At 43.7% G+C, this 23740-nt stretch overlaps 1 protein-coding gene across 1 annotated transcript in view; it reads right to left on the bottom strand.

Annotated features, from left to right (window-relative positions):
- Positions 1-23740, bottom strand: part of THSD7A (thrombospondin type 1 domain containing 7A) — a 522439-nt gene that overhangs the window by 409582 nt on the left and 89117 nt on the right. The window contains exon 2 of the mRNA XM_075125837.1: positions 17078-17213. The gene's annotated coding sequence lies outside the window, so the exon portion shown is untranslated. The remainder of the gene's footprint in view (positions 1-17077; positions 17214-23740) is intronic.

The raw sequence follows: 23740 nt of genomic DNA, 5'->3' as shown, positions 1-23740 counted from the left end.
TTTATCATTGGATATAATTTCTGCATTTTCTAGTACTAAGTCTCATAAAAAACATCTATTATTCACATTGACTGAGCTTCCAGATAGACACATCATCAGTCACCAAAACACTAACTTGCCCTTGAGCTTTTCTAGTTTTATGATATTTCTAAGGGGGACAGTTTGTATCTGAAAATTTTATTCAACTTACAGAAAGTACTGCAAGTGATTTGGAAACTCTTCTCACTGTACATATTTTGAACAGGAAAGCAATTAAATGTGTTTTACTATGTTCCTGTGCCTTCATTGCTAACTCACTCCATAGATATTTCTCTGAAATTGAAGATGAATGTTCAGTTCATTTAAGAAATTGCAAGCCATCACATACATTACTGAATGTGATGTGTGAGTTTTAGATGCAAGTTATGTAACTTTGCTACCACTATTTTATCACAATTGGTCAGGCAAGCTGGGCACTCTACAATGCTTCCACCACAGAAAGGATAGTTCTGCAATGAGCAGCATGAGGATGGTCTTTGCCAAATGGCATGCTGCTAATGGGGGAATAGATTGTCTTGTTTTCTGTCAGAAAATTATTCCTGTAGGAAATTCCTGACCAGCTCTAATTCTGCCAATGGCTTTTTTGGTATACTGCACATTAAAATATTTGCTTTTATTTTGAAGTTAATAGAAAGAGAAAATGTATCAAGGCCTCTAGAAAAAGGATTACTACTACTTGCATTAAAATAGCATCCAACAGCCCCAACCAAGACTGGAGTCCCATTGTGCCACACACTACACAAAGCATAGTAAGAGACAGCCCCTCTCCAAAGAGCAAAGGGTGGAAAAGGAAACAGAAGTGAAGTGACTTGCCCAAGGTTGACAGAGCCAAAGATACAGCCAGGTCTCTTGACTCCCAGCCTAATTCCGAATCCACTGACCCATGCTGCCTATCAGATTTCTGGATTTAGCCACCAAATTGATGCCAGTATTACCTACTGCTCTCAAAAATGAGTTGGTATCTAAAATTTAGTACCTATATCAGAAGAGTATGTAATGGCCTAAAAATGTATCACAGATATTCCCATCTACCTTAGCATCACCCCCTCTCCTCCCAAAAATAGCGTGTGTGTATACAGGAAAAAAAATATGTATGTTATTCATAGAATCATAGAATATCAGGGTTGGAAGGGACCTCAGGAGGTCATCTAGTCTATTCTATCTATACCATCTGCCTCTGAAAAACACATTCAGACCACACAGTGGATAAATGCATATAGTACTATATTTGTTTAGTAAAATATACACCTATCATCATCTTTGGTCTTCCATGTCACCTTGGTAATTTGACCAGCGTATAGCCAAGATTACAATGAAAATTTTAAACCAAGATAGCCCTAGTCTACACTAGGAGTTGAGGTAGAATTTAGCAGCGTTAAATCGATTTAACCCTGCACCTGTCCACACGATGAAGCCCTTTTTTCAACTTAAAGGGCTCTTAAAAAATATTTCTTTACTCCACCCCCGACAAGGGGATTAGCGCTGAAATCGGCCTTGCTGGGTCGAATTTGGGGCGACTGTGGATGCAATTAGTCGGTATTGGCCTCCGGGAGCTATCCCAGAGTGCTCCATTGTGACCACTCTGGACAGCACTTTCAACTCAGATGCATTGGGCAGGTAGACAGGAAAAGGCCCGCGAACTTTTGAATTTCATTTCCTGTTTGGCCAGCATGGCAAGCTGCAGGTGAGTGCAGAGCTCATCAGCAGAGGTGACCATGATGGCGTCCCAGAATCGCAAAAGAGTTCCAGCATGGACTGAACGGCAGGTAAGGGATCCGATCACTGTATGGGGAGAGGAATCCGTGCTATCAGAACTCCATTCCAGTTTTTGAAATGCCAAAACATTTCTCAAAATCTCCCAGGGCATGAAGGACAGAGGCCATAACAGGGACCAGAAGCAGTGCCGCATGAAACTTAAGGAGCTGAGGCAAGCCTACCAGAAAACCAGAGAGGAAAACAGCCGCTCTGGGTCAGAACCCAAAAGATGCCGCTTCTATGATGAGCTGCATGCCATTTTAGGGGGTTCAGCCACCACTACCCCAGCCATGTTGTTTGACTCCTTCAATGGAGATGGAGGCAACATGGAAGGTCTGGGGGAGGAGGAAGATGATGATGATGAGGTTGTAGATAGCTCACAGCAAGCAAGCGAAGAAACCGGTTTTCCCGACAGCCAGGAACTGTTTCTCACCCTGGACCTGGAGTCAGTACCCCCCGAACCCACCCAAGGCTGCCTCCCGGACCCGCCAGGCGGAGAAGGGACCTCTGGTGAATGTACCTTTTTAAATAGTATACATGGTTTAAAAGCAAGCATGTTTAATGATTAATTTGCCCTGGCATTCGCGGCCAGTACAGCTACTGAAAAAGTCTGTTAATGTGTCTGGGGATGGAGCGGAAATCTTCCAGGGACATCTCCATAAAGCTCTCCTGGATGTACTCCCAAAGCCTTTGCAAAAGGTTTCTGGGGAGGGCAGCCTTATTCCGTCCACCATGGTAGGACACTTTACCATGCCAGGCCAGTAGCACGTAGTCAGGAATCATTGTAGAACAAAGCATTGCATTGTATGTTTGCTGGCGTTCAAACAACATCCGTTCTTTATCTCCCTGTGTTATCCTCAAGAGAGTGATATCATTCATGGTCGCCTGGTTCAAATAGAGTGCTTTTCTTAAGGGGACATTCAGAGGTGCCCGTTCCTGCTGGGCTGTTTGCCTGTAGCTGAACAGAAATGTTCCGCACTGTTAGCCATGGGGGGGGGGGTTAACCACGCGGTGGGGGGAGGCAAAATGCAACCTTGTAACAAAAGCACATGTGTTATGTATGTAATGTTAACAGCAAGGTTTATCGTGAAAGAGTGTACCCATTGTTCTATAAAATGTGTCTTGTTAAATACCACTGTCCCTTTTTTTTTCTCCACCAGCTGCATGTGTTTCAAGGATCACAGGATCTTCTTCTTCCCAGAGGCTAGTGAAGATTAGAAGGCAAAAAAATGCACTCGTGATGAAATGTTCTCTGAGCTCATGCTGTCCTCCCACACTGACAGAGCACAGACGAATGCGTGCAGGCAGACAATGTCAGAGTGCAGGAAAGCACAAAATGACCGGGAGGAGAGGTGGCGGGCTGAAGAGAGGGCTGAAGCTGATAGGTGGTGGCAGCGTGATGAGAGAAGGCAGGATTCAATGCTGAGGCTGCTGGAGGATCAAACTAATATGCTCCAGCGTATGGCTGAGCTGCAGGAAAGGCAGCAGGAGCACAGACCGCCGCTACAGCCCCTGTGTAATCAACTGCCCTCCTCCTCAAGTTCCATAGCCTCCTCACCCAGACGCCCAAGAATGCGGTGGGGGGCTGCCGGCCACCCAGCCACTCCACCCCAGAAGATTTCCCAAGCAACAAAAGGCTGGCATTCAATAAGTTCTAAAGTTTTAAACTTTTAAAGTGCTGTATGGCCTTGTCCTTCCCTCCTCCACCACCCCTCCTGGGCTACCTTGGCAGTTATCCCCCTATTTTTGTGATGAATTAATAAAGAATGCATGAATGTGAAGCAACAATGAATTTATTGCCTCTGCAAGCAGTGATCGAAGAGAGGAGGGGAGGGTGGTTAGCTTACAGGGAAGTAGAGGGAACCAAGGGGCGGGGGGTTCATCAAGGAGAAACAAACAGAACTTTCACACCATAGCCTGACCAGTCACGAAACTGGTTTTCAAAGCTTCTCTGATGCACACCGCACCCTCCTGTGCTCTTCTAACCGCCCTGGTGTCCGGATCCACGTAACCAGCGGCCAGGCGATTTGCCTCAACCTCCCACCCCACCATAAACGTCTCCCTCTTACTCTCACAGAGATTGTGGAGAGCACAGCAAGCAGTAATAACAGTGGGAATATTGGTTTCGCTGAGGTCTAAGCAAGTCAGTAAACTGCGCCAGCGCACCTTTAAACGTCCAAATGCACATTCTACCACCATTCTGCACTTGCTGAGCCTGTAGTTGAACAGCTCCTGACTACTGTCCAGGCTGCCTGTGTACGGCTTCATGAGCCAGGGCATTAAGGGGTAGGCTGGGTCTCCAAGGATAACTATAGGCATTTCAACGTCCCCAACAGTTATTTTCTGGTCTGGGAATAAAGTCCCTTCCTGCAGCTTTTGAAACAGACCAGAGTTCCTGAAGATGCAAGCGTCATATACTTTTCCCGGCCATCCCACGTTGATGTTGGTGAAACGTCCCTTGTGATCCACCAGTGCTTGCAGCACTATTGAAAAGTACCCCTTGCGGTTTATGTACTCGTCGGCTTGGTGCTCCGGTGCCAAGATAGGGATATGGGTTCCGTCTATGGCCCCACCACAGTTAGGGAATCCCATTGCAGCAAAGCCATCCACTATGACCTGCACATTTCCCAGGGTCGCTACCTTTGATATCAGCAGATCTTTGATTGCGTTGGCCACTTGCATCACAGCAGCTCCCACAGTAGATTTGCCCACTCCAAATTGATTCCCGACTGACGGTCTGGCGTTGCACGCTTCCACAGGGCTATTGCCACTCGCTTCTCAATTGTGAGGGCTGCTCTCATCTTGGTATTCTTGCGCCTCAGGGCAGGGGAAAGCAAGTCACAAAGTTCCATGAAAGTGCCCTTACGCATGCGAAAGTTTCACAGCCACTAGGAATTGTCCCAGACCTGCAACACTATGTGGTCCCACCAGTCTGTGCTTGTTTCCTGGGCCCAGAATCGGCGTTCCACCGCATGAACCTTCCCCATTAGCACCATGATGCCCACATTGCCAGGGCCCGTGCTTTGAGAGAAGTCTGTGTCCATGTCCTCATCACTCTCGTTACCGCGCTAACGTCACCTACTCGCCCAGTTTCGCTTTGCCAGGTTCTGGTGCTGCATATACTGCTGGATAATGCGCGTGGTGTTTAATGTGCTCCTAATTGCCAAAGTGATCTGAGTGGGCTCCATACTTGCCATAGTATGGCGTCTGCACAGAAAAAAGGCACTGAATGATTCTCTGCCGTTGCTCTGATGGAGGGAGGGGTGACTGACGACATGGCTTACAGGATCGGCTTACAGAGAATTAAAATCAACAAAGGGGGTGGCATCAAGGAGAAACAAAAACAACTGTCACACATAATGGCCCCCTCAAGGATTGAACTCAAAATCCTGGGTTTAGCAGGCCAATGCTCAACCCACTGAGCTATCCTTCCCCCCCAGTATTTCAGGCAGGACTGAATCTCCATTAAACTTTTCAAGGTGCCCCTGACTGACCTCACCGAAACGATTGTCGGCTGTTGAGTTGAGGGAGGGAGAGAGGGAACAAATGAATACAAAACAAATCTGGTGTATTTCTTGTTTTGATCCACTTCATCTATCTTTTACATCTTTGGCTGGCAGCAGACGGTGCAGTAGGACTGCTAGCCATCCTCATCTCCTGCCTGCTCGTCAGAAGACGATGCAGTAGGACTGCTGGCAGGACTAAAGAGAATGACCTGTTTTAGTCAGGTCACTCCTATTTTAGTCCCTGTGCCCATGTCTGCCCAGGCGCTCCTGACCGACCTTACCGAGGCGGCCAGGAGCACCTCGGACATGATGACGATGGTTATCAGGCCTATTGCACTGTCTGCTGCCACAAGGCAATGGGCTACTGCTGTGTAGCAATGCAGTACTGCGTCTGCCAGCACCCAGGAGACGTATGGTGACAGTGAATTGAGCGGGCTCCATGCTTGCCGTGGTATGGCGTCTGCACAGGTAACTCAGGAAAAAAAGGCATGAAACAATTGTCTGACGTTGCTTTCACGGAGGGAGGGAGGGCCTGATGACATGTACCCAGAACCACCCGCGACAATGTTTTTGCCCCATTAGGCATTGGGATCTCAACCCAGAATTCCAATGGGCGGCGGAGACTGTGGGAACTGTGGGATAGCTACCCACAGTGCAACGCTCTGGAAGTCGACACTACCCTCGGTACTGTGGAAGCACTCCGCCAAGTTAATGCACTTAGAGCATTTTGTGTGGGGACACACGCAATCGACTATATAAAAAAGATTTCTAAAAAAAGACTTCTATAAATTCGACCTAATTTTGTAGAGTAGACATACCCATACATTCCCTTTTATTTACAACACTAATACAACACATTTTTATTACTACTGCACTTGTTACCTGAATAGTTTAATATAAAACTTATGCATATTGTTATAATGTAGCAAGTTGCTTGGATAGGTAGATTAGATAGATAGAAAAAATGCACATGGGTAACCAGATCTAAATTCATTTACATTTGTGTAAAGCCAGAATAATTCTATGGGTTTTAATGACTTAATCTGCTTTTGTAATTGTAAATGAAATTGAATACAGCAACATACAAATATATGCACACATACATAACTGTATATACACACACGCACACCATACACAGAGGGGTATCAATAGGATAAAATTAATCATCATGCAATTTTTATAGCCTTACCTGCACTTTGCCCACTAGTCTAGCTGCTCCTGACTCACTAACAGTAAAGCAGCCAAGAGGTTTAGAAAGAGCTGCCATAGTTTTCTTTTTAAGGCTATGTCTACATTACACACCACTTTCAGTGGTGAGTAGGATATGCGTAACTATATGCTGCAGTGGAAAGCAAGCTGCTTTAACACTGCAGCATGTAGCTACTCATGTCAGTGAAAGGCTCTGGGCAGGGAGGAGGCAACAAGGAAAGGCTGAGCATATCCCCACTGCATCCCCCCTGCCAGAGACCTTCTCCAGTACCAATTTATTTCCCTGCTACCAGGGTCTTTTCCTGAGGCGGGGACAGGCTTCAGCAGCTGGCAGGCAATGGGACACCACATGCACAAATATAGAAGTGTAGACGTGAATGCACAGCTTGGGTGAATATAGAGCCATGTAGGGTATATACTTGGGTACATACCCACACCCTTCAGGCATGTGTGTACTCTGCTCACCTAAGCCAGGCCCCACTGTCTACACAGTTACATAAACCTATACTAGGCAGTGCTACGCGAGTACATGTTCTTCATGCCACTGACAGAAATGTATTGTGTAGCCATAGCTTTATGTTATGTCTACACTTAAAATGTTACAGCGGCACAGCTGAGCCACTGCAGCTGCGCCGCTGTAATGCTTCCGTGTAGACATTACCTCCTATGCCAACAGGAGGGGTTCTCCTGCCAGTGCAGGTAATCCACCTCCCTGAGAGACGATAGCTAGGTTGACGGAATAATTATTCCATTGATCTAGCGCTATCTACATGGAGATTTAGGTCATTTTAACAATACCACTCGGGGTGGATTTTTCACACCCCAGACCTCAAAGTAGTTAAACTGACCTAATTTTCTAGTGTAGACCAAGCCTTACTCGACTAACCTTCTTCTGTCTCCACTCAAAAATGGAACCCTCCATCCCCCAAGGACAGATCCCAATGTTTAATTTAAAAATTACCATCAGGGCAAATATGAAAAATTTTAGAGGGCATTCAGACTACCACTCCACTTGAGGTTCAGGAAAGCCTTCAAGGAGGACAACTAGATCTCTCACAGTAGCTGCGACTATCAATACTTGTTGCACATTCTAGCTTTATGATACTTATTCAGACTTGCAAGGATCACACATCTTGCATGACACTCACACATTTGGTAGCCTTGTCATGCATCTAACAGATCTTGCAAGGGCTGCAAGTTAACAGCTATAGTTTCCCCCCCTGGTTACAGGGGAATGCCCTAGTTTTCAGGCAACAGAGAAGCCTGACACCTCTACCATGGTCTTCTCTCCCTTCTAGAATAGAGCACTGGCACTGAAAAGAAGGAGGAAGCATTTTCTGGCAGGAAGGTGAAGAGATTAAGGGTGTAGGTCACAAAATTAGATGCTGTTAAAATGGTGTCTTCCCTAAGCACCCCACCCATCACCCACCTACATCTCCCACTACAGCCCAACAGATACTAACAGCCCATCCATAGCCTTCCTTGTAGACTGTATCAGGATCTCCTGCCCTACCGATATCCTGCCCAGGCTCTCTCCCTCTGTAACAATCCTTTTCTGGGCTCCCTCCCTTCATCCCCTTCACCCTTCCTCCAACTCTGCAATCAATCTTCTTCAATACACTGGTCCACTCCCAAACTCCAAACTCCTGATTCTGAAGCGTGCAAGGAATGTGGGTGTGCCTTCCTCACACCTGCTCCAACTGCTGTGGGTGACCCTGAGGGGAAAATCAAGAACTGTTTCTCATAATCAGAAATGTCATACATGGAGCTGCATGAACCTTGGCAGCTACGCCAAAGTGTCAAATATACTCACAATGGTATGGTGGCAATAGAACACTATCAACATTTTTTTAAAACATCAGGTGCTAACTCAGGTTTTTAAACCATCAGAGGAGCGAAATTCTGGAACAGTCTTCCAACGGGAGTAGTTGGAGTGGGGCGGGGAGGGGGAGCCTAACTGGCTTCAAGACTGAGTTTGATAAATTTATGATGGACATGATATGATGAGAAAACCGAGAAGTCTGCTGCTTGCCAGGGGCTAAGATTCGCGATGTGACGGAGAGACTGCCGAGACTCATCAAGCCCTCGGATCGCTACCCCTTCCTGCTTCTCCACATGGGCACCAATGATACTGCCAAGAATGACCTTGAGCGGATCACTGCGGACTACGTGGCTCTGGGAAGAAGGATAAAGGAGTTTGAGGCGCAAGTGGTGTTTCGTCCATCCTCCCCATGGAAGGAAAAGGCCTGGGTAGGGACCGTCGAATCGTGGAAGTCAACGAATGGCTACGCAGGTGGTGTCGGAGAGAAGGCTTTGGATTCTTTGACCATGGGATGGTGTTCCATGAAGGAGGAGTGCTGGGCAGAGATGGGCTCCATCTTACGAATAGAGGGAAGAGCATCTTTGCGAGCAGGTTGGCTAACCTAGTGAGGAGGGCTTTAAACTAGGTTCACCGGGGGAAGGAGACCAAAGCCCTGAGGTAAGTGGGAAAGCAGGATACCGGGAGGAAGCACAGGCAGGAACGTCTGTGAGGGGAGGGCTCCTGGCCTCATACTGAGAATGAGGGGCGATCAGCAGGTTATCTCAAGTGCTTATATACGAATGCACAAAGCCTTGGAAACAAACAGGGAGAACTGGAGGTCCTGGTGATGTCAAGGAATTATGACGTGATTGGAATAACAGAGACTTGGTGGGATAACTCACATGACTGGAGTACTGTCATGGATGGTTATAAACTGTTCAGGAAGGACAGGCAGGACAGAAAAGGTGGGGGAGTAGCACTGTATGTAAGAGAGCAGTATGACTGCTCAGAGCTCCGGTACGAAACTGTAGAAAAACCTGAGTGTCTCTGGATTAAGTTTAGAAGTGTGAGCAACAAGAGTGATGTAGTGGTGAGAGTCTGCTATAGACCACCTGACCAGGGGATGAGGTGGATGAGGCTTTCTTCCGGCAACTCGCAGAAGTTACTAGATCGCACGCCCTGGTTCTCATGGGTGACTTTAATTTTCCTGATATCTGCTGGGAGAGCAATACAGCGGTGCATAGACAATCCAGGAAGTTTTTGGAAAGCGTAGGGGACAATTTCCTGGTGCAAGTGCTAGAGGAGCCAACTAGGGGGGGGAGCTTTTCTTGACCTGCTGCTCACAAACCAGGAAGAATTAGTGGGGGAAGCAAAAGTGGATGGGAATCTGGGAGGCAGTGACCATGAGTTGGTTGAGTTCAGGATCCTGACACAGGGAAGAAAGGTAAGCAGCAGGATACGGACCCTGGACTTCAGGAAAGCAGACTTCGACTCCCTCAGGGAACGGATGGGTAGGATCCCCTGGGGGACTAACATGAAGGGGAAAGGAGTCCAGGAGAGCTGGCTGTATTTCAAGGAATCCCTGTTGAGGTTACAGGGACAAACCATCCCGATGAGTCGAAAGAATAGTAAATATGGCAGGCGACCAGCTTGGCTTAACGGTGAAATCTTAGCGGATCTTAAACATAAAAAAGAAGCTTACAAGAAGTGGAAGGTTGGACATATGACCAGGGAAGAGTATAAAAATATTGCTCGGGCATGTAGGAATGAAATCAGGAGGGCCAAATCACACCTGGAGTTGCAGCTAGCAAGAGATGTCAAGAGTAACAAGAAGGGTTTCTTCAGGTATGTTGGCAACAAGAAGAAAGCCAAGGAAAGTGTGGGCCCCTTACTGAATGAGGGAGGCAACCTAGTGACAGAGGATGTGGAAAAAGCTAATGTACTCAATGCTTTTTTTGCCTCTGTCTTCACTAACAAGGTCAGCTCTCAGACTGCTGCGCTGGGCATCACAACATGGGGAGTAGATGGCCAACCCTCTGTGGAGAAAGAGGTGGTTAGGGACTATTTAGAAAAGCTGGACGTGCACAAGTCCATGGGGCCGGACGAGTTGCATCCAAGAGTGCTAAAGGAATTGGCGGCTGTGATTGCAGAGCCATTGGCCATTATCTCTGAAAACTCGTGGCGAACGGGGGAAGTCCCGGATGACTGGAAAAAGGCTAATGTAGTGTCAATCTTTAAAAAAGGGAAGAAGGAGGATCCTGGGAACTACAGGCCAGTCAGCCTCACCTCAGTCCCTGGAAAAATCATGGAGCAGGTCCTCAAAGAATCAATCCTGAAGCACTTACATGAGAGGAAAGTGATCAGGAACAGTCAGCATGGATTCACCAAGGGAAGGTCATGCCTGACTAATCTAATCGCCTTCTATGATGAGATTACTGGTTCTGTGGATGAAGGGAAAGCAGTGGATGTATTGTTTCTTGACTTTAGCAAAGCTTTTGACACGGTCTCCCACAGTATTCTTGTCAGCAAGTTAAAGAAGTATGGGCTGGATGAATGCACTATAAGGTGGGTAGAAAGTTGGCTAGATTGTCGGGCTCAACGGGTAGTGATCAATGGCTCCATGTCTAGTTGGCAGCCGGTGTCAAGTGGAGTGCCCCAGGGGTCGGTCCTGGGGCCGGTTTTGTTCAATATCTTCATAAATGATCTGGAGGATGGTGTGGATTGCACTCTCAGCAAATTTGCGGATGATACTATACTGGGAGGAGTGGTAGATATGCTGGAGGGCAGGGCTAGGATACAGAGGGACCTAGACAAATTGGAGGATTGGGCCAAAAGAAATCTGATGAAGTTCAACAAGGACAAGTGCAGAGTCCTGCACTTAGGACGGAAGAACCCAATGCACAGCTACAGACTAGGGACCGAATGGCTAGGCAGCAGTTCTGCGGAAAAGGACCTAGGGGTGACAGTGGACGAGAAGCTGGATATGACTCAGCAGTGTGCCCTTGTTGCCAAGAAGGCCAATGGCATTTTGGGATGTGTAAGTAAGGGCATAGCGAGCAGATCGAGGGACGTGATCGTCCCCCTCTATTCGACATTGGTGAGGCCTCATCTGGAGTACTGTGTCCAGTTTTGGGCCTCACACTACAAGAAGGATGTGGAAAAATTGGAGAGAGTCCAGCGAAGGGCAACAAAAATGATTAGGGGTCTGGAACACATGACTTATGAGGAGACGCTGAGGGAACTGGGATTGTTTAGTCTGCAGAAGAGAAGAATGAGGGGGGATTTGATAGCTGCTTTCAACTACCTGAGAGGTGGTTCCAGAGAGGATGTTCTAGACTATTCTCAGTGGTAGAAGAGGACAGGACAAGGAGTAATGGTCTCAAGTTGCAGTGGGGGAGGTTTAGGTTGGATATTAGGAAAAACTTTTTCACTAGGAGGGTGGTGAAACACTGGAATGCGTTACCTAGGGAGGTGGTAGAATCTCCTTCCTTAGAAGTTTTTAAGGTCAGGCTTGACAAAGCCCTGGCTGGGATGATTTAATTGGGGATTGGTCCTGCTTTGAGCAGGGGGTTGGACTAGATGACCTCCTGAGGTCCCTTCCAACCCTGATATTCTATGATTCTCTGAGATTGCCTATTAGCAAATATTTCCAACTATCAGAGATGGAACACTAAATGGGAACGGCTCTGAACTACCATAAAGAATTTTTTTCCCCAGTGTGTGGCTGGTGGGTCTCGCCCACTTGTTCGGGGGTTAAACAGATCATCATATCTGGGGCCAGGATGGAATTTTCCCCGAAGTAAGACTGGTACAGACCCTACTGGGGTTTTACCTTCCTCTGCCGTAGGGACCCAGGTCGCTTGCTGGCTTGAACTAGAGAAAACAGTAGATTCTCTCTAATTTGAAGTCATTAAATCAAGATTTGAGGACTTCAATAACTCAGCCAGAGGTTATGTGCCTACTACTTGAGTGGGTGTGTGGGTGAGGTTCTATGGCTTGCAATGTGCAAGAGGTCAGACAGGATGATCACGCTGGTCCCTTCTGGCCTTAAAGTCTATGAATTAGCAGCAAAAAAATAGGATCCTTTTAGCAATCTGTTTTGAAGAGTTTTAAATATTTATCTCAGATACAGATGGAAAATTCACATTAAAATGATTGCATGGCTCACAGCTATATGCACAACAGAAAATATTTTTTTGCAGTTCTCATTAGAACAGCATCTGTAAATTACTGCTGTTTGAAACAATCAGGTTGTTTAAACAAGTCATGGATAATGGAATTTTTACCATTTAATTGACTCCTTTGCTCCTCTATCTGACTTTTCTAATATGATCTGTTTGTTGGATCTATATCTAAACCTTTCCCGTGACTGAGATCCAAACCCGTCCCCATCCCCAACAAAACAAACAAACAAACAAAAACAAAGATCTTCTGTTCTTAAGGATAAATTTTCCCCTACAGGTTATTTCTTTATGTTCTGACTAAAGCTCTTCCTTTCACTTCAAAGCAACAGACATATTTTAACAGCTAAGATGAGAGGCTAACAGCTTTCATGCTTAAATGTATGTAATAAATTGCATGTTCAATAACATTATCGCTTTCCATTTTAAAAATACACTGTTTTATTGCAGCGCCACTCACCCTTTTTCTCCCTCCAGGTCTTTAAATAGTTGTGCCATATTCTGATCTCAGTTAGACCAGTAAGTCTTACGCAGAATTGAAATTTTCACTAAAAAATAAAGTTTTTAGGCCCTGTTGCAAATCTTCTCAGTGTGATTCAATACAATGTAGTCTTCCTGAATCTGAAGCAGCTCCATTGCCACTGCTCATAGCTATGCCATGGGAAGCTCATTACAGATTAGAGCACAACTGCTTTTGTCTTGCCAGTTCAAATATTTAATCTAGTTTAAAATAACATGTTGCCTGTGTTTCAGTGCTTAGTAGTCAATTTAAGAGCCCCCACATAACTATTTCAGTCATTTAAAAGCATTCATTTACTATTTAGACAATTCCGGGAACCACTTACTTCCTTCAATTGGCAACATCCAACCAGAGGATCAGAGAAAAGCACTTCAGAAACAAGTTATCATCATCTGATTGTATATTCAAAACAAATCTGTTGCATCACCACTCCTATTTACAATGCTACACAATGCTTTACTATATAATGAATCAACAGTGAAAAGATCCATACCAGGGTGAAGCATTATGGACTATGAAAACAAACACTGGACATGTTCACCAGATGCACTTTTGGAATCAATATGATTGCACCAAAAATTGTCTCACTTTTTCTGTGATGAGATGATACTACTTCATGCCACTCATATAGCGCCTTAGTTTAAAAATGCATATTTTGTCAACATACAGTCACAACAGTCACAACAACTGTCACATCAGTCACAACAACTGAGACATGGCAAAAGAATGCAATCTTTCAGTGTAAGTCACCGGAGTACCCAGGGAAGAGTTTCTTTTTTAGATGCCACAGCCACAGCTCTGTTTTGTAAATCTTAAAAAAAGAATTATTTGGGCACTGGGTAATTTAATCTTTCACAGACTGTCACTTTGCCTGCAGTTGTGTAAACTGTGACTGGCGTATGTTCTTCTCCATGTCTCTATTTATGATTTGGGTAGATAATATGGACTGGTCTGAGCTCCTCCGGATCACTGAACATCGGTGAACCTTATCTCTGGTTTTCTGTAGCACCCAGCACCATAGTATTCAAGCACATTTTATAACTTCATAATTTTACTGGAAAATATTTTAAAAGATAAAATGTGCTGTTCCTGTATTACGCAGGAGGCTAGACTAGAGATGCCCAAGGAAAATGTACTCAAAAAATTAAGATTTCAGTGATTCAAAAATGAAATATACTTAAGAAGTCAAGATCAGTTTCTTTACATCATGGCACAGGAATACACTTGCAAGTCATGTGGGATTTGGGCTGCATACTTCCCAATAGGAGTCAGAAGTTAAAACCCAAGAGAACTTTCTGAAAATTTACCCCATACTGTAATTATCTTGAGAACAACATATTTTTGAAGAAGCAACTCAGAAAATAAAACTCTCCGTGTTTGGTGCGAACAAGAACAATACTGATTAGTACATTCGCCTCTTCCTAGTCTTCGGCTGAATTTAGAGTTTTAAAAACAGATGGCAAGAAATTTCAGTGACTGTAAAGGTCCTCGGGGTTTGATATTCACCTGTCTCTTTTCAACAGTAATGTTTATCAGCACCATAAAAAGTAATAGAAGCTCATATTTCCCTCAATTAATACCTACTAGCATCTGCAAACTGATATGTCCCCATACTATTACTACTATTGCACTTGACCTTGATATCGTGAAAAAGAATATGATTATGATAATAAGCCAATTATTTTTATACAATAGAGCAATCAAAAAGATCACCACTCCCTCCTGTTCTCATGACAATAAATGAACAGTCGGTCTTCATTTCATTGTCAGTTGCTCCCATGCAATCAGCATTACAATATTACTAGGTTTTCGTTGTTCATTTCTAAAATAAAATAAATTAAGATGGAGTACAAAAAGCATTAAAAGGTCTAAGTTTGAGAGTATCTGCAGGAATATTTGGTACATGTGTTTTATGAAGGTTAGGATAAATTCTTCTTTCTGGTACAAATGCCTATTTTTACTGAAAAATAGGCTGTTTTAATGCAACAATCTAGATTTGAACAGTAGGTATGTGCTACACACTTGTACATATTTTTCTACATGTGTGAGGGGCAATAAAGGTTTAGCGGTTGTGAATGTGGAACAGCTGAAGAATAGGCTTATAATCACAAACACAAGCCAGTGATACCTACATATCATCATATATTCTGCACATGCAAAATATTTTACAGAAACACAATTATTGGAATGTTTGAGAGGGTTTTTTTTCAAATGATCATAGATTATAAACCAGAAGATTATAGATAGACTTGGCAGAATTCCATTTTATTTTATTTTATTTTGACTATTAACATCCATTTTTATTTTTATAATTTTAACTGTATTTATTTTTACAGTTATGGAAATTAGGTGAAGGGTTGGGTTGGAGTTAAGGCAGTGCCGACAGTGGGGCTGCAGGGGGCTCTCTGCTTGGCCAAGGGGCCCCAGACACCCAGACACAAGGTACAGGGCAAGTTGCGATCCTGGTCTGATTGAGCAGAGACCCTGAGCAGGGGTGGGAGGAGAAGGAGCAGCCCCCAGCCATGAGGGAAGACACCTAACTGCGAAACAGTTCCTGCCCCAGGATGGCTCCCCCACTCCAGACTGGTGAGTGAATGGGGCTGTGATCGCAGAGCTGCAGAGAGCCTCCTGCATGGCTGGTGATGGAGACACTCAGCAGTGGGGTGGCCTCCCGCATATCTGCAGGCTCGTCATCCTCCTTGTGACCCCAGTTGTGGATCTCTGCTGTGCCCCACCAGTGCCGCAGCTTGCCCTGCACCTGGCGCCTCTAGGGATCCAGTCTCTCCGGCCCTGCAGCAGGGCAGGGAGCCGGCTGTTGTTCCACTGTCACAACCCCACTCTCCCACTCCCATGACAGCAGTGCTGCAAAGGCCTCCCCACACCACTGCAGAGACAGTGAGACCCAATCCCTGCAAGCACAAGTTGCTGGGGGATGCTGCACGCACACCAATGGATATTTTTTCCCACCCATTTCAGTGTGTTAGCTGACATCAGCAATGACTGACATCTATTGATTTAAAGCAAATCCTGCCAAGCCTAATTATAAGCCATAACAATCATCTTGCCTGACAATCCGCATCATAAAGGCTACAAAATTTTATCCAATAATTCCTGCATCAAGTCGCATATTGGTTTAATTTTTATTATTGGGTATATTTCTTGTAGCCTGCTGCCTATAAAGAACAGGTACCTAAGCTACCATGAGTGCAACTTTGCCAGGCTCAGTGGGGGGGAAAAATGCAAATTGACAAATACAGAACAAACCTAATAATGACTTGAATAGTTTCTCCACATAAAAATATCATGGACTTTAAGATCTGCTATCCTGAGCAGAAATTGGGTCCCATTAAAAAACCCATGCCCCAACTTCACATCTCTAGCCCTACAGGGTGATAAGATAATGGACTTTAAAGTCATGATATTTTTAAGTATGAAGAACTGTCACTGGGCCAGAGATTAATCTTGCCCACTGGGCCATGGGTATGGGCAATTTGGGGTATAAATTCCACATGATGGGGGAAAGAAGAGGGAAACAATTATGTGGCAATTTATTTTTTATTTAAATGGCAGCTTTTTAAAGCAGCTGAGGATTTCTAATGTTAGAATAAGTCTCTGGAAGATGGTTAATGGGCAAGTGATGCAGGCATACGTATGTGATGAATTGCATAGCTATGTGATCAATTCTGGGGTTAAGACAACTCAAATGCACAATGGTAAATTAGCTATTTGTCCTCTGCGGCAGGTCTCTCCTAATCATCAGACATATGGAGCAAAACCATAAACCTGAAAGACTCTGAAGTTCCAAGTTTAATTGACACAGCAATTTAAACTTGTCCTACTCCTTGCAACAATCACATTATGTCACTTCCTTTACCCCCTACATAAGAATTGGATTATGCAAAGCAGCATTCACAGGTATAGTTACAGTCCTACCAGTTAAGAACAGGTTCTTGCTACTACAACTCAAAAATATTTAGATTTTTCAGGACATGATCTGAAAGTTATAAAACTAATATTCCATATAGATCTGTTCCATTAAAAAAAAAAGAGAGAGAGCGATAACTACCTTTTCATCATAGAAAGATTCCATTCTCCAGTGCTGAGCAGCTGTGATACACTGTGTCACTATTCCATTGCATGGTGGGACAGAAGTACATGAGCAAGAAGTCAGCCAACCCCAGGGTAACAATTTCAGCAACAACCTGTAAATGAAAAGATAAATAGAAAAGGCAAGATTTTAACAAGATACCTTCAAAAGTTCCTCCTGATTATTCACTAAAACAAAGGGGTATTCAGCCTATTGGTATAGAATGGTGACTCTCAATGTAAATCATGCACAGCCCAATAATTAATTTAGCTTTTTGAATCAATATTCCCAACATATGTGCATAAGCAAGTTTTAAGGCTCATTTTGCCTTGTATGCCTCAGGACGCTATGTAATTTTCCTGAATGACTTAGGATTTAAGCTTGCATAGCTTAACAATGCCTGGGAGGCCATTCCACCCATTTTTGATTGTTTGTGTGAAAAATTGCCGCCAGACATCTGTTTTGAACCTTTTATTCCCCTCTTTTTTTCTTATGCCATCTGATCACATTACTAGCATTAGCCTGAAAGTTCTAATTTAAATTGACATTCATCTGAATCATGTTCTGATCCGATCCCATATTTTTCAAGATAAATTGAAGCGGACTTTTGCTTTTTCAGTCTGCATTTATATATTTTATTTTAAATAAAGAGATCCATCATCTCTCCTCCTTCCTTAACTACCCCCAAATAAATTAGCACAAAGCCTTTCCTGCTGCTAAATATTAATAAAGTCTCACATGCAGATGGGAGAAACACAATCCATATAACCAACCACTACAAACTTAACCTAGCACATATTAGGTACAGAGTATCAGTAAAAAGGAATGAGCAGAAGTCCAATGGTAACCTGATCCTGCATTTATATGGGGCAGCTGTGAGAGCACCAAGTTACTCCTAGCTAGGAACAGTTGCCAAGATAAAAAGGGAAAAGTATACCTATATGCCTCATATATTTGCTAACGTTTTCCTCAGCCCCATCCACTCTGGGACACACTGATGGAATCTGGCCTGATCTCCCCTGCTGAAGATTCTCCCAACATGGGAGAGCCCACAACATGTGTATCTCACTCTTATGCCACTCTCGCCCATAGCACCCACCGATGAGGGGAAGCATCCAGGGTTGGAAGATAACTATCCTCAGCAGGAACCATGCACCAAATGGCACAGATTACAGTAAAAACAAAAGGAGTACTTGTGGCACCTTAGAGACTAACAAATTTATTTGAGCATAAGCTTTCGTGAGCTGTAGCTCTCTTGTTAGTCTCTAAGGTGCCACAAGTACTCCTTTTCTTTTTGCAGATACAGACTAACACGGCTGCTACTCTGAAACCACAGATTACAGTAGATCTCACTCTGCTCTAATCCTATGCTGGATCCATTTTAGAATCAGGAAGCCATAACCACCTCCCTGGGTGCCCCAAATCTCTGCTACATCAAGCAAATCTCTGCCTCAACAGAGAATCTGATCCTGTACTTCCTCAAAAGTGTCTATCCTCAACCCATATCTCACCTCTGTTTTAGCCTGTACTCTTGAAAGTAAAAGAGTGGATATGCCAGGAGCAGAAAAATTGCTTCAGCTCATTGTAGAGAAGCTTAGTTTAGCCTAAAGCTCAACCTTATTTATGCCAATAAGTAGCTTCTTGTCACACTTACGTTGGAGAGTTTCAATCTTACATTCCCTGCTGTACACTTTGCAAGGTCTTGCAGGAGGAAGGCATGGCTCTTCTTGCCGTGCCTCCATTATGCCCTTGTCTCGAGAAGGAACCATTATTTCTTGGCACTCACCAGTGCCATGGGGAAAATACAGGGTGCTGAAGTCTTTACCTTAACAGATGTGCTTTTTCTTTTTTAATACTTCCATGATCTTCCCGCACCCAAGAATCTAAATTAACCTCAAAATGGTTCAAATCTCATTTGTCACCTCTTCTTGAAGTTAAAGTCACTCACATTTTCTTAATGATTTTCCAGTAAATTTCCAATTTTTTCCCCACACTCATCTTGTGGCATGACATGAAAAAAAAGTCACTGGCACTAGCCGTTACAGTACTGTTACACCTACTTAAAACGTTTTGCCTGTAGGTCAGATCACAGAATGACTCTACTAATAAACTAGCACACCCAAGAGTTTAGAACCATTTCTTTAGTATTTTGAGTTAGCCTTCCACTGAACTATTCCTCAGTGTGAAAGAACGTATTGCATAAAAATTGTCCTTCCAAAATGACTTTAAAAGTTTGCATAACAAGTTACATTTAAGATGAAGGAGACTCATGATGCTATCAGTAAACAGTGTCAGCCTGTGCATTAGTAGCTGAAGACAAGAGGTCCATCATAAGAGGGCATGCTTTTAAAGCCCAGAAATCCACATCATGTTGTGGCATATTTGGCTTTATTGGCCTGTGATATGAATTAGGTGCACCCATTCTGCATTAGATATGTTACGTGAGTTTAAATGAAGAGTCTGAACTCTGATTTTCCCTTTGGACTGACTATTATAATTTAGGGTGTTTCAAAATGTAACATTTTGGTTTAGCTAAACTTCAGAGCAGAGGTTACCAATCTATGGGGCACGCTCCGCTAGGAGGATGCAGAGGAACATTTGGGGGAGCGTGGCTGGAGCCTGGGCCAGCCCCCACAGGGGCAGAGACAGAGCGCCACCCTGCCCCAGCTGCCAATCCCACTCCCCAGGATCCACTTCTGGTCAGGGCTGCCAACCTCGCACTTGGGGCGCCGGCCTCTGGCCTCCCACCGCCTCTTACCCCTGTCTGCGTCCTCCCCTCCCAGAGGTATGACCTGTCTCCTGGCCCTGGCTCCGGCTCTGGGGTGGGGGTAGGTGGCTGCAGACAGGAGTAATGGGGGGCAGGAGGTAAAAAGTTTGGACACTACTGCTGTAGAGGGTCAGTATCTGTCACTGAGATAATTTATAACGCACTCATTCAAACTACGCAGTTATCCAAATGAGACAGTAAAAACCCCTAGCCCAAATTTATGGGTCATTGCTTAAATAGGCACTGGTCCAGAAAAGGGACTGATCTCAATGGGACTTTGTGTGGATGCAACGGTATGTCCACACAGATCCCCTTGAATCAGCAATTAGTCAATTTTGCAATCTCTATTCCTATCAGTAAGTCACACAAGATCATGGAAGTCAGAAGAAAAAAAAAGGCAACAAAAACTCTGCAAAAGGGTATCTACTACTTAATCCACAAGTTGTCAGACATATTGTGACATTCTGATAAGTAAGCTGGAGAAATATGGGGTTGGCAGAATTACCATTAAGAGTCCTTAATTCTGTAGCATAGTAACATGATCAAACCTACAGGAGGCATTATGGCTTACAGTATCAATGGAAATGTGTATTTAATAAAATATGCATATTCATACATAGCTGCCAGGTTTTGTAGAGCTCCATGTGTGGTGTTTCATACAAATTATGTAATTAAATAATGTGCATATTTGTAATGCATTTCCACATACCCATAAGCTTCAATTTTTGGTCAACACACCTCGCCCCAAGTAGTGATGGGGATAGGGCCTGGAACTGCACAAAACTTGGCAGCTGAGGCTGGGATAGGAAGGAGTCTAGTAGGCTGCTACGGTACAAATGAGGGTCAGGAATTCAGGAGGATAGGTGCTAGATGGATGGATGGATAGGTGCTAGACAACGCTAGCTGGAATGCCTGGGGTGCTGAGTAGATGAAAGGGGTGGTGAAGAGAGTCAAACTGTTGAGAGGTGACTGAATAGCAGGATGGGAAGCTTCAGCTGAATGGGGTATCTACAAGTACTTGGGAGGGTACTATTTAAGGAGGTTGGGGTTAAGCTGGAGGCTGAAGAGCTTTCTTAGGGGGCACAGTGTCTGTGGCAGGGTATCTATGAGGGAGTTGAACAGCTGTGGAAAAGCCTAGGTTTGAGGGAGCTGGCTCTCTTGTGGCAAGAGGGGAGCAGGGGCTGGGGGAACCTAACACAAGCACTGGGCCCCTCACCTCTTCTGCCATTGCTGTTGCTCCTTTCATACTATGATCCAGCAGGAGAGCAGATTTCTTTCTTTGACAGGGTAACTGGTTTAGTGGATGGGGAGAATAAGGTGGACATAATATACCTGGACTTCAACAAGGCTTTTGACACAATCTCATGACATTCTGATAAGTAAGCTGGAGAAATGTGGGGTTGGTAGAATTACCATTAAGTGGACACATAATTGGTTAAACAACCACAAAGAGTAACTCTTAATGGAATGATATCAGATTGGAAGGAATTGGGGTTCCACAGGGATCTGTCCTGGGTATGGTGTTGGTTAATGTCTCGGATGTAGAAAGAGAGCATGCTGATCAAATTTGCAAATGACACAAAGCTAGGGGGGACTGCAAACACTTTGGAGGATAGAGATAAAATTCAGAGGGATCTTGATAAATTGGAGAACTGAGCTATAGACCACAAAATGAAATTCAACAAAAACAAAGGTAAGGTGCTACACTTAGGGAAGAAAAGCCAAATGCACACATACAGAATGGGGAATAACTGGCTTGGCAGCAGCACTGCTGAGAAGGATCTGGGAGTTGTAGTGGATCACCACATCAACATGAGTCAGCAATGCAATGCTGTTGCAAAAAAATAAGTAAAACCCCTCATGGACAGCCGTAACTACACATTCAGTACCCCCTTCTTATATCTGAGTATACCAACCATTTAAAGTAAATATCCCAGTGGATAGTGTTGAAGAGTTGATTTTAAAAAAAAAACTATTTTTCAGTAATAGGTACAGAGGAAAGGTCAGAGATGACAAATCTCTATTTTGTTTGCCCTCAACACTGTAAAATTACAAATTAAATTTAAGCCAAATTTGACCAAGAAAATTTACTGTGGGGTTGATATTTCACATGCCAAGTTTCAGCTTGAAGCAAGTTTTTATAAATCTGAAGAATGGAGTTTATAATAAAATGCTGACAAACCTTAACTACAGCAATCCTAAAGGGTTCAGCTAGATGATGGATCGACTATTCTTGATATTTACAAATAAAGCTAAATAGATGAATTAACATTTAAAAATCAAATACAGTTCATGGTCAGTAACTACTTCTTTTCATGGGCTTTTTCCATCCCCAATAAACATGGGATTCTGTTGAGCAAACAAAACATCAAAGGCCAAGGATCTGACTCTTCCTAAGATCCCTCTGCACAGCTTCAACATTCAGCCTTCTGACAAATACTTCATTTTTAGGCCTCAAATGAGAGTAGAATTTAAAAGTGGAGAATCTCTCTTTTTGCACAAACCAGTAAGTCAAAATTGTGTTTCCGTTACCCACTTGCAACACCATTAATGTCATTGGGGCTGCACAGTTAAGATGTAAAGCAGATTTGGGTCACTTTAAAAAAAATAACTTAAAGTTCTTGGTTCATGGAAAGAACAAATGGAGAGAGTCAATTAAAGGGAAGAGAGCTAGTTCGGAACACCACCAATGATCAATGGCTCCTCTAACAGAGCATTCAGTCTAAACAGGAGCCTCAAATCCAATGGCATGTTACTTACTGTAGTATTATCATTTAGATAAAGAAACTTCAATCATGTTGAAATTAGAATGACAGGAGCAAACAAACAAAACAGCTTTAAATATGTCTCAATTTACTATTCTAACAGACAAATGATCCCTAAGAGAAGCCAGCTTTCCACAGAGGGACCTAAACAGATCATTCTCTGACCGATACAACAACCTCAGAGTCACTAAAAGAAGAAAGCCCAGAAAACAAACTAATTAAACAAAAAGAAAAGGAGTACTTGTGGCACCTTAGAGACTAACCAATTTATTTGAGCATGAGCTTTCATGAGCCACAGCTCACTTCATCGGATGAAGTGAGCTGTAGCTCACGAAAGCTCATGAAGTGAGCTCTAGCTCATGAAAGCTCATGCTCAAATAAATTGGTTAGTCTCTAAGGTGCCACAAGTACTCCTTTTCTTTTTGCGAATACAGACTAACACGGCTGTTACTCTGAAACTAATTAAGGGAAAAAACATCTTGAAAGTAGCATCCTTCTAGTCACAGGGGGCCAAGTTTCCTCTCTTGTGGAGTAAAGTATTACTCAGAGTGGGTAAAGGTGGCAGAATCCAGCCCTCTTCCTATCCTACCCTTTGAGTCTTGATATACTGCCAATCAACCTATACATGATGAGAATTAAGGTGACCAGATGTCCCGATTTTACAGGGACAGTCCAGATATTTGGGGCTTTTTCTTCCATAGGTGCCTATTACTCCCCACCCTCTGTCCTGATTTTTCACACTTGCTATCTGGTCACCCTAATGAGAATAAACATTCCTATTTTCATATTTTACATGGGAAGACCCCCATATGCAGCCACAAACCTTTGAAAATGTTGCTTATTATTAATGTTTTCACATCAGTGAATTTGTTGCAAACCCTTCTTTTGAAAATAATAAAAACACTAAATATATGCTTAAATATTTTAGAGAACTGAAAGGCTTTTCAGCTAAAAGAAACAACTCCTGAGACATTCAAAAATGGAATCATTCATTTTGAATGTATATATTAGAAGAGAGATATAGAATGTTAAAGATATGCAAGAGCAAATGTTATTTTTACTCATTATTGGGTGTCATAAGGAATTTAGGTAAAATTCCTACATATAAAA

The sequence above is a fragment of the Caretta caretta genome, chromosome 2 (assembly GCF_965140235.1).
Source record: "Caretta caretta isolate rCarCar2 chromosome 2, rCarCar1.hap1, whole genome shotgun sequence".
NCBI classification, from domain to species: Eukaryota; Metazoa; Chordata; order Testudines; family Cheloniidae; genus Caretta; species Caretta caretta.
Note: the sequence above shows the minus strand (reverse complement) of the source record. Positions and strands in the feature narration are given on the sequence as shown.